General features: G+C 39.4%; 1 protein-coding gene across 2 annotated transcripts in view; it reads left to right on the top strand.

The window, feature by feature from the left end:
- Positions 1-16,401, top strand: part of LOC122789351 (disintegrin and metalloproteinase domain-containing protein 8-like) — a 688,349-nt gene that overhangs the window by 609,041 nt on the left and 62,907 nt on the right. The window lies entirely within an intron of this gene.

Genomic DNA, 16,401 nt, shown 5'->3' with positions numbered 1-16,401 from the left:
GTGCTAGTACAATGCAAACCCAACTTTTATACAAATGGAGTTCTTTGAAATAGAGCACAGGTGCATCAATAGAACAAATATTAGCAAAAGCTATGTCTATGGACAGTTATATTTAGAGTGAAGATAAGGTTATCTGGATAGGCTAGAGAAGGAGTACCCAAAACAAAGGTAGGTCGAGAAGTGTCCATAAGGAACAGGCTGCAGGAGATGTAAAACATGGAAGCTTCGTTTAAAAGGAAGCATTCAGAGGTCCATTGTGAATGTAGTAGGGATACCCCAACAGAACATTAAAAGTCATCTGGGGAGGGTAAAGAGTAGCAAGCGCCAGGAATTAACTGTAGCGCTAAAAGCCAAGAATTAACTGTAGCTAAAAGCGCGAGTACAGTAGTAGGCGTTTTAGGAAAAGAAGTGGGTTAGTGAGTAAAAGCGGGCAGGCGCAGTAATTACTGAAGCGCTAAGCGCGAGTACAGTAGAGTTTAGAATGCAAAGTGGGTTAGGAACTGCTTCCTAATCAAAAAGGCAACAGGAACTATAGAGATCACTTTAGAGGGAAGTGTAGCAGTATCATCGAGCAGGCGATCTGCTATAATAGGGTTCCGTTGAGGTTTGGGACAGCGGGAACGCCAGCTAAGCACGTGGGTAATCTCCACGTGAGTGGCAGTTAGGCAGTATAGATGCTACCAGGTACAAAAACAACATAACAGTAAGGCCTACAAGGTCTACAATTAAATACGCTAGTCCCAACAGTTAAAGCTGAACTGTTCAACAGAAGCGCTGTACAGTTTTGGCAGTATAGATGCTACCAGGTACAAAAGCAACATAACAGTAAGGCCTACAAGGTCTAAAATCAAATACGCTAGTCCCAACAGTTAGAGCTGAACTGTTCAAACAGAAGCTGTACTAATTAAATAAGGGCTCAACACAGGAGTCGCCTAGATAACATTCAACACACTGAGTTAAAAGTAAGAAAGTAGCATGTACAACCTCATTTATATGCGCCTAGTATAGGTAAGCCATTTAGACTTAAAAAACAAATAAGCAGCTATGAAACTCCGTAGTAATAAGCACAGTGTGTCTTATCAAAATAAAGAAAACAGCAGCACCAAAGACAGTCTGATATAATTCTTAACCTATAGCAGATTAAAACAAAACATCAGAGAACCAACAACATGTTTCAATTGCAAAAAACAAGTTCTTCAAGGTAGAAAAAATAACATATTAATTACAGGCTGGATACTCCGTTGAGGTGAACCTACCAGAGAAGCTCACCAGGGCAGGAGTTACAGCAGCCAGGGCTCTGGACAGTTCAAAGGTAGGAAAAGGAATGATGTAGGTGCAGGAGGGGGTATTAGTAAACTCACCAAGGAGGCGGGGCAGGACGGGAGTTGGAATGAGAGTAAAAAGGAGAGGGTAGGCGGGGTTGAGGAAGGTTGAGGAAAAAAGAAATTCAAGAAATAGCCACTAAGGAGAGATGAGGAAGGAGACAATCAGCTAACTAGGTAAGGAAGGTGGCATACGAATGTAGCTAAATAGAAGGGGTAGGATAGAAGCCAGAGAGCACCAGTGATGAAAAAAGTGTCAGGTAAGAGGAGGTTAGCGTAAAAGCATACAGTAGGAGAAGTGGAGAAGAGGGTAAAGTGTAGAAGAAGGGGAGGTTACTGATGTGCAATAGTAAAGCTATGAGAGAGTTAGGTGGATAATAAGGTAAAGTAGAGGTTATAAGGAGGAATGGAAAGACCAAATCCTAGCTATGTAGCCTGACAAGGGCTAGTTAAAGCCATACAGTGCAGGAGAGAGGGAGCCAAGGAGTTAGCATATATAGTTGGGGGTGGGTGGGTTTGAGTCAACTACAAGTTGGTCTCTTGTGCTTTGGCCAACTATTTTGTTGCCCTCAGTAAATTCAGGGAGTCGCTGATGTCATTTTCGGTGATTAGAGGTCGATGAATAGGTGTTCAGCAGAATAACATTTTGGTGAGCTAATATAGACCTGACAGAAATCTAGGTTTTCTACATGCAGACACAAATTCTTTCAGAAGTTTTTCTATCTAAGTAATTTAAGCACCACGATTAGTAGCAGTAATGCCGTCCTTGAAAGAACAATAGATTTCATTTTATCAGCAAGATGTGCACTGCTAACTAAGTCAGTGCCAGTCCAGATTAACACATCCTTATAGATCCTTAGCTCACCAACTTCAGGACTTTTGCTATCCTATCCCCCACTGTCCCACATACTAGAAAAATGCATTCACAAACAGATCTTGCACCATCTTACTCAAGAAAATCTACTTATCCCTACACAACATGGCTTTTGCCCAAAACACAGTACCTCAACTGCCCTTATGTCCTTCATTAACAGTATCGCTCATGCAAGAGATGATAACAAATTGGTCTCTTATTTATTTCTTGACCTCTTTAAAGCTTTCAATACTGTCTCTCACCCACTCTTGTTATCCAAACTCTCTGGCTTGCCAGTTACCTTAGTGACAGACTACAATTATTCAAATTGCTCTCCTCTTTCTCTCTTCCCTGCACTTTCTGTCAAGTAGGGTGTAGCCCAATGATTTATACTTGGGCCTGTACTCTTCAACATCTGTATCAATCACTTGCATATTTCTTGCACTCATTCAAAACTAGTCCAATTTGCAGATGACTCCACAGTCATAAACATAGCTGATACCCTCTCTGAACTCAGCTCTGTTACCCCAAAATCCATTCAATCCATAGAAAAATGGCTCTCCAACAACCAATTAATCCTCAATCCTAATAAGACTAAGTTCTTGTTCTTTCACCCTAAAGCCTATAGCCACTTTAAACAAACTGTCTCTACCACTTCTCTTAACACCATACCTATTATAGTTGAATCTCACGTCAAGCTTTTAGGGGTCTTACCACAAGCTAATCACCCTAGACATCCACATCCCACCCCACCCCCCATTAGGGAAACCACCGTAAAACAATTTCTCCAAAGGCAACTTCACACTTCTTAAGACAGAAGTGGCAAACTTCATGACACCCATGCAGATGGACAATAGAGGTGCGACTGCTGAATCCTACACAAATGCACTTTATAAGCACTTACATGAGTGCATGGTTCATGCTATCCATAACAGAACCAAGATGCTATCCTCCAAAAAAGGAAGACAATCTGGTGGTCCCCTGCCATAAACAAACTCGACAACAGAAAAAAGAAACTGTTGCAAAAAAGAGTAAAATCCCATGATTGGAGGAACTCCCTGGTCAGCCTCAGTAAGAAGCTGAGAGCCCTCATAAAATCCTGCAAAGCTAGTTACGAAAACAAAATCGTCACTGATTCTAAAGACAACCACAAAGCATTCTATAGCTATGTCAAGAATCTCAATGGTAACACTCAGATCTGCTCTGAGTTACAGCACAGTGACACTAAATATACAGAACCAACTGATATTGCCAACATCCTGGCAGATAGGTTCAGTGCTAACTTTACCCCCCTCTCACCCCCTAAAGGGCCCATCTCTATACCAGAAGAATGCAAAGTTCCTGTAATCACGTTTGCACAGGTAAAAAACACACTCTCCAAAGCCAAGAACACATCATCCATGGGACTTGACAACATCCCAGGCTGCGTTCTACATGAACTACAGAATGAACATGCACCCCACCTAAGCACCATGTTCAATCATAGCCTCACTTCAGGCTTTGTGCCCACTGAATGGTGCACAACGACGGTTATTCCACTCCACAAAGGGGGAGCCACCACAGACCCCCGGGAACTACCGCCCTATTAGCCTAATGAGCCTGGTATGTAAGGCCATGGAATGTATCATCATGGAACTTATAAACAAAGACATTGGTAATCTCCAAACTCTGGACCCCACCCAGTTTGGGTTTGTAAAAGGCAGATCATGTCTCCTAAACCTGATAGACTTCTTTGAAGCAGTCACCAAAGCCATGTAAGGTGGTTCACACAGCCTATCTAGAGCTTGCCAAGGCTTTTGACAGCATCCCCTACTCTTGAATTATAGCCAACTGTCTCACTGACAGAACCCACAATGTGAAAGTAGCAGACTCCAAATCCAACTTCAGAGCAGTGACAAGTGGAGTAACACAGGGTTCAGTCCTGGGTCTTCTCTTATTTGGTATCTACTTTTCTGAACTACAGGCTAACACAGAAGATCTTTGGCTAATGAATTTCGCAGATGACTGCAAACTAGGAGCCATAATTGAAACTCCTAATGATGTGAACATCCTGCAAAAGGGCCTCACTGAGACAGATGCCTGGTGTCAAAGCCATGGCCTCAAGCTCAATGCCAAAAAGTGCATTGTCATCCCTTTGGTAAAAGCTCTGTACCCATGAGCTCCCACATAGGTGGTAGTCTACTTAACACCGAAAGTGTGATGAGAGACCTTGGGATACAGGTGGACAGTAGTCTCTTCTTTGATAATCACATCGCCACAGTAGTCAGGAAATCCTTCTATGTGGCACACCTCATCACAAAAGGTTTCTCATCCAGGAAAAAAGAGGTCATTGTTTCCCTCTACTCGTTAATCATTAGACCCATTATAGAGTACAACACCCCTTTTGGTATGTACCTTACAAAACATCTACAACAGCTGTAAAGGCCACAGAAATACCTCACAAAGAGGATTACCAGCCTCAAACAGAAGTCCCATGCAGACCGTCTCAAAAAAACTCCAGCTTTACTCCATCGCATATCACCTACTCAGAGGCGATATCTGCCTAACATACAAAGCTATGTCAAACCCAGAGATGTTGGACATGCTCAACTTAAAGAAATCCCAATCTGTCCGTGCTACACGCTCTAGGGACCTAAACCTTATCACCACAATAAACAGAACATGCTGGAGGGATAAATTCCTTTCCCAGAGACTTCCCATATTCTGGAACAAGCTACCTATCTATATCAAGCAAAGCTCCTCATTAGCACTCTTCAAGAAAAATCTTGATGATTGGATGGGAAATAGGAAATTCACCCTGGGGATCACCTCTGTGGCTCTGTTTGACAGGGGCACAGGAAAATAATTTTCTTGGGTGGTGAAAGCCAGGGTGCCTTTTTGGCTAGGCTTGTATAGGCCCTTGGGCTGATAGCCTAGTACCTACCTATGAACCTATATCTACAACAGTATCAAAAAACCACACCAGAAACTTGGTCTCCTATACAGAAATAAAAAAAAATTCTCTCCAACAATGCTAGAATCTCCCTCTCTCATGCCTACCTCCTCCCAACCCTCTTATATGGCTCACAAATCTTTACCACCTCCAGTCTTCTCTCTTATTTAAACTTGAAACTATAACAAAACTGCCAGATTTTCCAACAATCAAACCTACATCTATCATCACTGTCTCCGTCTCAAAAGCCTAAACTAGTTAGAATTCCCCCACCAGCTGCTTCTCTCTGTTTCATACTCTAAATTCCTTTCTGCACCTTCCCTCATTCTGCCCCAATCTCTTCTCACATGTCTCCATTTACACCCCGTCTAGGTCTCTCAGTAATATAGTAATACATATTATACATTATGCATATAATATAGTAATAGTAATACAGTAATATAGGACAAAACCTGTATTGCTACTCTCCTGCTCTATCCTAGAATAAATTTCCCCTCAAAATTAGAAGTATTAAAACCCTACATCAATTCAACGTTGCTACCAAACATTTCCTTATTAACTTCTGGACCTGTTATTGTAAAGTTCCACTATAAACTCCCCCCTCCCCCTTACTACCTTCTACTTTCTCTCCCCACTTCTCCACTTCCTTTCTCGCCTACCTGTCTCCCCTGCTCTGACACCACTATCACTTTTAAACATTCTTCAGCAAAATCTTTTGTGATGACCGTGCCCTGGCCCAGCAATCAAGGAGCCTTAATCCTCACCGCTAACACCAGGGAGGTTGTCTCCTAGAAGAGGAAAGGATAGTTAATACACACAGTAAAGTACAATTTCCCTTAAGTGCACACAGAGATCATAGTCTGTCTGGGGTTGGTTGCTCCCTTACTCACCAGGTCCCCAGTAAGACTCCCCACTGGCACATCTATAGGGTCCAGGTCTCAGCCTAACTGGGCAAGCTAAAACCTCCAGTACCCTCTCTGTCCAACCAATGCTTCATGTCCCTGCCAAGTAGCTGACACAACACACTTTGAGAAGTATTTATACAACTTCACAGACACTCCTGGGAAAGGCTGACACAGATCCTCCAACTGTGCCCCTTTACCCAGACTATACAGTAGTAATTACTGCGACCACCCAATTAATAATATCAGATACTAAAAGGCCCTTAAGAGGGTGTCCAATTATTACTGTGCAATATTATTATCCAATGGTAATGTGACTATACAGTCTAAGGCTTATCAGAGTGGCCTATTACAATAAACTCTATAAATATGCAATGTACTCTAGAGCTTATCTCTACCTAAATCAGCCACAGGTAGAAGGTTTTAAAAATATTTAATAATAAATAATTAAAACACAAGACAAAACTGCTATACCACAGAGATATCTATGAGTTCAGAGATCACACAGAAACTTAAAATAATACAGTAGGACAGGTCTGATTTCAAAGAAAAATATCTAATTAATCTTTACTAGCTTTAACTATTCCTACAAGAAATCACAGTGCTAAAACTTACATGTGAGGATAAGGCAGAGTGCTGATAAGTAGATGTCCAAAGTCAAAATGCCTTTAGTGTCTTGTGAGAAATAGTATTTAAACATTACTAACAAACATGTTTGCTGGGTCCCTCCACAAATTATGTCATTTTTGACACTTAGGTTTTCCCAGGCAAACAAACTATCATCTTAACACCTCATCTGAATTCTCAGGCCACAAACTGCATTATTTAGCAATCTAACACCTACTCAGAAACTTACAACAATACAAGGCATTTCACATATACATTCTAGCAGAAACTATAGCAATAAAGCACCTTCCACATCTAAATTCTGGTTGCAAACTTTAGCCTTAAAACAATGGGCATGAAACATTCATCCAGCTGCACTAGAGCCGAATTGTAAAACATTAAAGATATTTATAAGGTCTTTTCAACTTTACAAGACATATTTGAAATACTTGGCTTGGTTTTCCTTACAGCAGATGGAAATGTTGCAGCAGTCTTGAAGTTCACATTTTACAGTGTTTTCTTACATTTTAAACGCAAGCCTGTATTTTACATTTATTTATACAGTTGATAGAATTATGTATCAAATTCTATTTGACTAGGCTGGAGAATTATGTATCAAATTCTGTTTGACTAGGCTGGCAGCCTTTGCCCATCTCTCCCTAATTGCCACACCTTTTACATGCCCCCAGCTGAGCTTTCTAACCATCTAGTCCTAAAAAGCTTCCTAAAATCTGCTTCCACTTGATTGTTCCTCTCCTCCTCACAGAAGTTCAGCTTAATTATGAATTTGTATGCTTTTCTTGCTTCTACTAAATGGGATTGAAATTTGTACACTCCCTTTGCTCCCACACTGGGACACTAATACTCATATCTTTACTTTATAATATGAATATTTACTTTATAATGTGTTTAAGCTTAATTGGTTGTACTTTTAAATGATTTTTGACTCAGTATGTTTTTGTTTTTTCTGTTATACTTGTGGACCTTTTCTCCCCAGGTCTCTGCTGAAAAAGGGCTTCTGCTCAGTCCGACTAACCCGGTCAACAAATGTCAGATAAAATAAAATAAATAAAATAAAATATAAAGCACACTGTGGATTACTTTACTACACATAGCTCTGAGTGTATATCCACCTTCAACACCCTGTAGAAGGAAACCATTTGCAGAATGCACCAGATAGGTAATACATAAAGCAACACTGAACTGACATCCATTTAAAATAGGCCCTTCCTTCATCTGCCAGGTGAGGAGAAAATGCACACTTTAAATGTAACATATTAGAAATTCTAGTTGGAACCATGATTTATCCCAACTACGTCTGGTGTGTGCTTTTCTCTGGAGTAGTGTTTAAGTTTGCAGTTATTTATTTATTTATTTATTTACATTTGTTGACCGGGAGTGTCTGACTGGATGTAGGTCCATTTTCAGCGGAGGCCCGGGGAGAAAAGCTCCACAGTTAAAATAAACAGACAGTAGTTACATTGGATTACATAGCGATTAACAATATAACATAGCAATTACTTACAACATATTTACAGATGAAGAACATAGTACATCAGTAGACAACTAGAATCTTTATCTGTGAAGTACATAACAGACATTAACAAATGTTACAATAAGAAGTTCCTGCTGTATAATAAATACTAGGCTTATGAGCATCTGAGCTTGCTATAAAATCATGTCATTAATGGCAACATTTTTAATGCGTTGAAGTCATCACATTTCTTTTTCTGAAAGATAATTTTGCCACAAACTGTTTGCTATTTTCTGACAAATAATGTCTAGCCACAAAATGCTTAAATGTAAACTAAATTCTGTACAAATGCCAGATGCTTGAGCTGTTTTGTGTTCCTTTGCATATTCTAACTCTGAAAATAATAATTTTCAGTCTCTAAGCTCACGTTTAAAACAGATATAATATACCTCTCAACTTTTAAGCACAAAAAAATCTGGACAAAGTAAAAAATAATGGAGGGAACAAAGGCCAAAAACCAGGGACTAATTTTAAAATAATTGCTCTTATAAAAAGTTGATAAAATAATAGGTTTTGTAATAATATGCATTTTGATGGTTATAAATCTGAAAATCTGTTCGTCATTATTTAGTGACTTCAGTCCTCAGTTATTTATGAGAAAACCACAACGTTTATGTGGAACTGACCAAAGGTATGACACAAAAACGTGGACATTCTGTGAAAATGTGGACAGTTGACAGGTGCGGGTTACAGTTCCCTTCTTGCTTCCTCTGGTTTGTGCTTCTGTCTTTGTCTGTCTGCTGCCATGACTGCTTCAGTGCATTTATTTTAAATGCAAACTTCATCAAAATTGAAATTTCCTTCCTACACTTTCTGCTGTGTGTGTCTCACTCTCTCTTTGTCACTAAAACTTTGGTTGAGTTACCTTCAATACACCTTCAAAGAAGTACTTTTCCAGCCTACGAGAGATAAGTACTAACTGTAATAAAAACAAAATCAGTGCCCTCCGTGGGAAAGAAAGAATACTTATTGTATTGATCATTCATCCTGACTATATTAATACATTACTCTGTACATATACTGCAGGTGCTGGTAGCTGATAGTTTGAAGAAGGCTAACTGAAAGCTTAATAAAAGTTAATCACTTTCATTCCCACTTTGAAGGAACTTCATCATAACACTGAAGTTCCTTCAAGTGAGAATTTAAGCGCTTAACTTTTATTAAACTTTATTGTTTGCTATCGGTGTGGATCTGTGGCTCTGGTTCTTCTTACCACACCAAGGTGGATTTTACTACTAATGTAATAATTCCTACCTTCATAGAATTTAATTATATATAGAATAGCTTTCAAATAATTATTCTGTATTAATATTTGCATTATGACTTGTATATGTATTGTGTCTCACAGTTCCCTGTCCCCACTTTTCTTTCTCTCTCTCTCTCTCTCTCTCTCTATATATATATATATATATATATATATCTTTTTATCCTTTTCTATCCTATCATACTGTTGTAACCTATCACCAGTGCAGTCAGCATCCTAAAATGGCAAATGCTTGCTTGCTTGTTATTATAGTACAGCAGACTGGCATCTCATCTGGGGACAGTTCCTGCCTTGCACATAATATAAAAATAGTCCTGGAGCAGTTCATAATCTTGAATTAAATAAAGTGGCTCTGGAAAATGGATTTATGGATAGGTGATTGGATGGATGGATGGATGGATGGATGGATGGATGGATGGATGAATGATGGATGGCTGGGTGGGTGGATGGATGGATGGTTAGAAAGATGAATATAGCCCCCATTTAAACTATTTTGCTGCATTCATTTTGGTGTGTATATGAATCTGCATATTTTATATGAAATCTCAGCTAATGATCACCCAAGAAATAAGTGAATGCTCAGAAGACAGTTTAACAAAATGATTTACCCTTTTAGATCAAATACCTAAAATATTGAAAGAAAAAGAATGACATACAGTCTTTTATGCAGTGGGGCAATTACAGGGAGCAGTACACAGGCCCCAGAAGTACTAAGCTGAGATTTATATATCTGTCCATTCATCCCAACTCCTTTTTTCCATTTTTGCACATGGGGTTGGGGTGTCACTTCACCCATAACAGTCATCTAGTGCCAAAGTTTACACTGCCAGGTGGCTGGCCCTGCCATAGTAGTTGTTCCACACCACATACTCAAATGAACAGTCATACCTGTGACCAATTTAGAGTGTGCAATCCACCTCCAGCATACCTTTGGAATGTGAGAGGAAACCAGAGCACCTAGAGAAAAAACACGCAAACACAGGAGGACAAGCAGATCCTGCACAGAAGTCACACCAGCTGAGAACTGAACTGGGGAACCTCTTGCTGTGAGATGACAATGATATCCGCTGTGTCCCTGTGCTGTCCATGTGGTTAAGTATTTAGTGTATTAGCTGCAAGATACTTTAGAACGTGAGGAAAAGGAGGGAGTAGTCTGAAAAATGAAAGCAAGACACTATTACTCCTTATAATTTATCCAGTAGTGACTTTACTGCTGTTATGAAAACAATAGCTGACAGGGGCAATCTTTCTGTGCTTGAGTTATTACTAGAAACTTACGTAACTCTGATTTATTATCATACTAATTTCTTTGGTCTGACTTTTAAACGTCTCCTTCTGGTAAAGATGTCTGATAAGTCATGCACTTCTCCGCACTCTTATCCTATATTCCCACATAAATAGTGCCATTTTGACCGATCCCCTCCATTTTCTTTGTTTGTTTGTTCCTTCTGGGTCACTCATATTCATTCAGCAATTATAGACATTACATGTTACATTGAAAGTCACAACTCACAGATCTGCATCTGCTATCAGTGCTTTTACTTTTACTATTATGCATTTGAAGCTACATTAGTAGAACAAATTAACTCTAATAAGATGTGTTCAGTTTTTGATAATTAAGTAATATACCAGTAACTGTGCTTGTCACAAGTGACCATTCAGACATGATTTGGGTTATCTGTGTGGCATAACATATATGTAGGTGAATAGCAAACACAAGCACATTGTGTGATACATAAATAACAGTAATGTGTTAAATTGTTACAAAATATCAGATCTGCTCAAAAATACACATTAGGAGATGCATTTGGTAAAACTCTGTAAATAAAGAAATAATACTGAACAGGTCACTATTGAGAAAAACTGGGACAACATGCACAGATTTAAATATTTCTATATCAGAATGTGCTAGAAGCTTCCAATCACCTGTGTTTTACTGCTGTAGCCATTCTTATGGATTTAATTGTTACAGACATCCCCTAAACAGCTGATTGTGGCATTTTGTCATATATGTCGCTGACTATTGCAACCACTCATTGGGCAACTGATTATTGTAATTATTTTCTTTGTAGATGGTCTTGCAGCCATGCCTTAGGCTGCAGACTGTTACAGTTATACCTAATGAGAATGATTTTTACAACTGTCTTGTTTTACATCTGATTGTTACTCTATGCTGCTTTGCAACTGGCACAGACTCTTTAAGAGCTTGTGCATCCCTTTACTTCACTTCTGTGGTTCTGCTTAACAGGGGCACAGGAAAATAATTTTCTTGGGTGGCGAAAGCCAGGGTACCTCTTTGGCTAGGCTTGTATAGGCCCTAGGGCCAATAGCCTAGTATCTACCTATGAACCTATGAACCTTTAGTTGGTTGCATGCCAATGTTTTCTTTAACAGGTCATTTATTCTGTGGTCCTACTTCCCACAGCTGCAGAAAATGCCCTCTTTAGATTAATATGAAATGTCATCTTTCTGCAGCTTAAGCTGCCATCTTATTATCCTTCCATTATTCATTTACTTGTTCACTAACCACGCAACTACGCTGCTCAGTGGACCATTTACATTTGTAACACAGCAAGCAATGTGCAGCAACAAATAGCTAATCAAACATACAGCAATAGTATGTGAGGTACACCAACTAAAAACAAACATCTGAGAAGATAACATTGTAGCACAGTACGTAATGAAAGTGATTCCTGCAAACACAGCTCATATATGCAGAACAAAGTGAAATCTGTTCCAGGCATATTACATACATAACATTGATCGAAAGTGGTGCTGTTTGCAGCCTGCGAGTTAAATTCAAAATGTTATAAAGCAGAATTAGTTGGTAGATGTTGGATGAAGAATGAAAAAAGGACAATGAAATGTTTTAGAGTTAAAGTGTGAACACAGGAAGGAAGTAAGGATTGCAAGTTGGGATAGAATAGGAGGACTGTACTGAATTCTGAGTAGAGTGAGGTTTGTGGGTCAGTAATGACAGATGTATATGAGGATACAAACCATGTCAATAGAAAAGATAGAAAAGACAAAAAAGTGTTGCCAGACATAGTAAGAGTAGCAGACAGTCATGACTCTAACAATGATCAGAGGTAAAACAACTGGAATTGAGATTGTTAGAAAAGGGTAACAGCAAACTACATAGGAAAAAAAAATGGGAATTGTGGAAACAATACCTACAGGGGAGGAATGAGGTTTAAAAGAAGGCAGGACTTAAATGAGCATGTAATGTTTGACTACAAAATGATTGGGTAGATTATAAGTGATGCATAATGTTTGCAACTGGGAGTGTGGTCATTATGGTTTGGGGTGTAAAATGCATGCAACTAGGATTGTGTCAGTGTGGTTTGTTTTCATATATAAATATGAATGAATGATTGCTTATGTTGTAAGTGATGGTTTAATAAAGATGCTTCTTGTTTAAAAAGAGGGGCAGGAATTGAATAATTTATGTAATGTGGCTTAGGTTATATGATATATAGCAATATATGTCTAGTATAATATTTGTTAAAACAGTTTAATTACTTTTGTATAAATGTAAATTTGTGTATGGCACAAGTGATAATTCAGTAAAGGTATTTAAAAAAAAGACTTTGGATTTTGAATATATGGAGGCTTTCAATTGTTCTAAGGCATACTGTTAGACAGTAACACTAAGTGTGTACTTTCCTAGTAAAGGTAATTTCACCAAGAATTAGGTGGCAAAGCCGTCTGTAGAATCAAGCCATCATCTTATTATGAACATAAGACATAATGATGTGCTTTGAGTTTGGTAAATATCTGAAAGAAGAGCTGTAGTGGCAGAGTAATAACCTGGGGATCGAGGACAGTGTTATACCCCCTCCTTTCTTTAGCAAGATGCAGTGCTGTTCATGAGATGTAGAAAAGCTGCTGTTTGTGTAAACTCTACTGGCCATGATGTGTAGCTTTCGTATACGATTGTTTAGAGTAAATGAATGCCAAGCCTCTGGAGTAAGACAATATGTTCTTTTATAGATAAACGGTACTGGTAAATTTAAGGAAACCTGCTAACTGTTTGTATGATAACTAAATAAGTGGGTGTTATAAATATAAACTGCTTGATATTTAAATTGTTCCACTCGATCAGTTGGCTGTCCACTGGGATCATTGAGAAGACGGGAGAGTTTTTTTCACAGGGTTCTTAAAAGCATAGCTTTTATTTTGGTAATTTCTGTGGCCAAGGCTTTGGCACTGAACCAGCCCAAGACTTAAAGTCCTTATGAAGAACACATTGACGGACAAATGTGCATATAGATACCACTAACATGTGTTGAGCAAGAAAACCTACATAAGAGAGGCTATCAGATCTGAGAACCTTAAAGTGAGGAGAGGTAACATAGGAAAGGGGAGAGAATCATCTTAACTCCATGCCTGTTAATCCTTTTTAAAGGAATGTGTACATACTATGTCTTAATGATTTCTTTATTTTTCAAAAATACAGATGTCTAATAATATCATCCATTCTTCCTACTCTAACAGATCCCTTCACTTTTCCATTTTGATGATTTTACTCGGCAAACTTCACACGTTGGTGCCTTCTTATCAGTCACCAGTGAGTCAGGGACTCCCGGAAACAGATAGCTGGTGCCAGAGCCATGGCCTGAAGTTAAACGCCAAAAAATGTATAGTCATACCCTTCGGGAAAAACAAGGTAACCCCAAGCTACCATATAGGTGGCAATCCACTAAGCACAGAAGAGGTTATCAGGGACCTGGGGACCCAGGTTGACAGTGGCCTTTCTTTTGACACTCACATTGCTAAAGTGGTTAGAAAGACCTTCTACATTGCCCACCTGATCATGAAGGGATTCACATCCAGATCTAGTGAGGTCATTGTTCCCCTGTACTCTTCACTTATCAGACCAATGATCGAGTACAATGCCCCATTCGGGAGGTATCTCATCCGACATCTGCAGCAATTGGAGAGACCCCAAAAGTTCCTCACCAAAAGGATAAAGGGACTCCAAAATCTGTCATATGCTGCCAGATTGAAGAAACTCCAGCTCTATTCAGTCGCATACCGTCTGCTCAGAGGTGACATGTGCCTGACATACAAGGCCATGTCCAACCCGGAATTAATGGACATGCTCCACCTCAAAAAATCCAAATCCACCAAAACCACTAGAGCAAGCGACTTAAACCTTAGCACGGATATAAATAGGATGTGCTGGAGGGATAGATTTATCACTCAGAGACTCCCTATGCTGTGGAATAAAATCCCGGTCCATGTGAGGCAGAGCACCTCGCTGGCTCTGTTCAAGAGAAATCTTGACCTGTGGATGGGAGATCGTAGGTTTACCCTGGGAATCATCTCTGTGTCACTGCTGGACAGAGGCACAACAAACTAATGGGTACAGTATTTTTTCATATAAGGGGTGGCGTAAGCCACAAAACTTTGGGCTAGGCTTATAAATGCCTTAGGGCAGATAGCCTAGTATAAACCTATGAACCTATGAACCAGTCTTTTGGTTAGAGTAATATATTCATACTTGCTATAGTTTTCTGCCACAGTGTTACCCTAATGCTATATGAAGGCAGCTAACTTCCATTCTTATTTCATTAATTTATTCTGGATTCAGTTTAGTGGACTCAAAGCATCTCCAATTTCTTAGTCCTCTTCCCAGTTAGTGTAAACAGTTTCTAGAGGACATATATTTTCCACCTGGTACTCCTATGCTCACAGCAGACATATGTAGCCTGTCACATATAGTAGTCCCTGGATGCTCCATTCCACCTGGCACTCCTATGCTCACAGCAGAGATATGCAGCCTGTCCTATATAGTAGTCCCTGGATGCTCCGTTCCACCTGGCACTCCTATACTCACAGCAGACGTATGCAGCCTGTCCCATATAGTAGTCCCTGGATGCTCTGTTCTACCTGGCACTCTTATGTTTTCAGCAGACATATGCAGACTGTCCCATATAGTAGTCTCTGGATGCTCTGTTCTACCTGGCACTCCTGTGTTCACAGTAGACATATGCAGCCTGTCCCATATAGTAGTCTCTGGATGCTTTGTTCCACCTGGCACTCCTATGTTCACAGCAGACATATGCAGCCTGTCCCATATAGTAGTCCCTGGATGCTCTGTTCTACCTGGCACTCCTATGTTCACAGCAGACATATGCAACCTGTCCCTTATAGTAGTCTCTGGATGCTCCTTTTGCATTCTGCTGCTTAATGAAGCCTTACATTTGCCATTTCTTCTAACTAGAGGCTGAATTAACTAGCTGATATTCTCTCTTTTACTCTACCTAAATGGAAATACATTAGGCCAGGTCAATAGTCATAAGTCCACAAAATCTCCTAAACCATCTAAAGACCACCATGTGTACTCAGTACTGGCTTCATTAAATATAGATCCACTTTTCTCTAGTTAGATCAGTAAATGTCTTTCTCCTCTTCTTTTAACTGTCATATCATATTAAACATTCTAATTTATAGTCCATGCAGTTACCCCCTCCCATCATGTGTTTCCTCTTTTTCCATGTTGCTAGCTATAAAATGGCATATGTTTCTGGGTGAGTATCCTGGGTATTATATAAATGGTAGCTCCCTCCCCTCTCTTGGGGTCACCCATTTCTTGCCCTATGTACTTCATTGTAGTCATTCTTTTAAATGACCAATGTACTTAGGTTTTTTAATGTATTATGCTTTTTCTAAACTTGAGTTGTGTAAGGGTCTAGCTTTTTCCATACTGTACATAACCTGCTTCAACTAATCACAATCCATCTAAGACTTTAAACAGCCATTACCGCTATGACTTGGACCACAGTATAATGTAAGATAATGTTCCTAAGATCCCTGCTGTGTGAGTCCATGCTCTAATCATGTCCTCCAACATAAGCTGCAGGAGGTCATTCTAGAAGGTACTTCTAACCTTTGTTTTGCCTTAGACTACCTTACACACAGTAGGGGTAAATGTAGTGTTATATTCATTTAATGAAAAGTCAACTGCAGATATTTAGAGAAT

Source organism: Protopterus annectens, chromosome 14.part0 (assembly GCF_019279795.1).
Source record: "Protopterus annectens isolate FY-2018-M chromosome 14.part0, PAN1.0, whole genome shotgun sequence".
Classification (NCBI taxonomy): domain Eukaryota; kingdom Metazoa; phylum Chordata; order Ceratodontiformes; family Protopteridae; genus Protopterus; species Protopterus annectens.
Note: the sequence above shows the minus strand (reverse complement) of the source record. Positions and strands in the feature narration are given on the sequence as shown.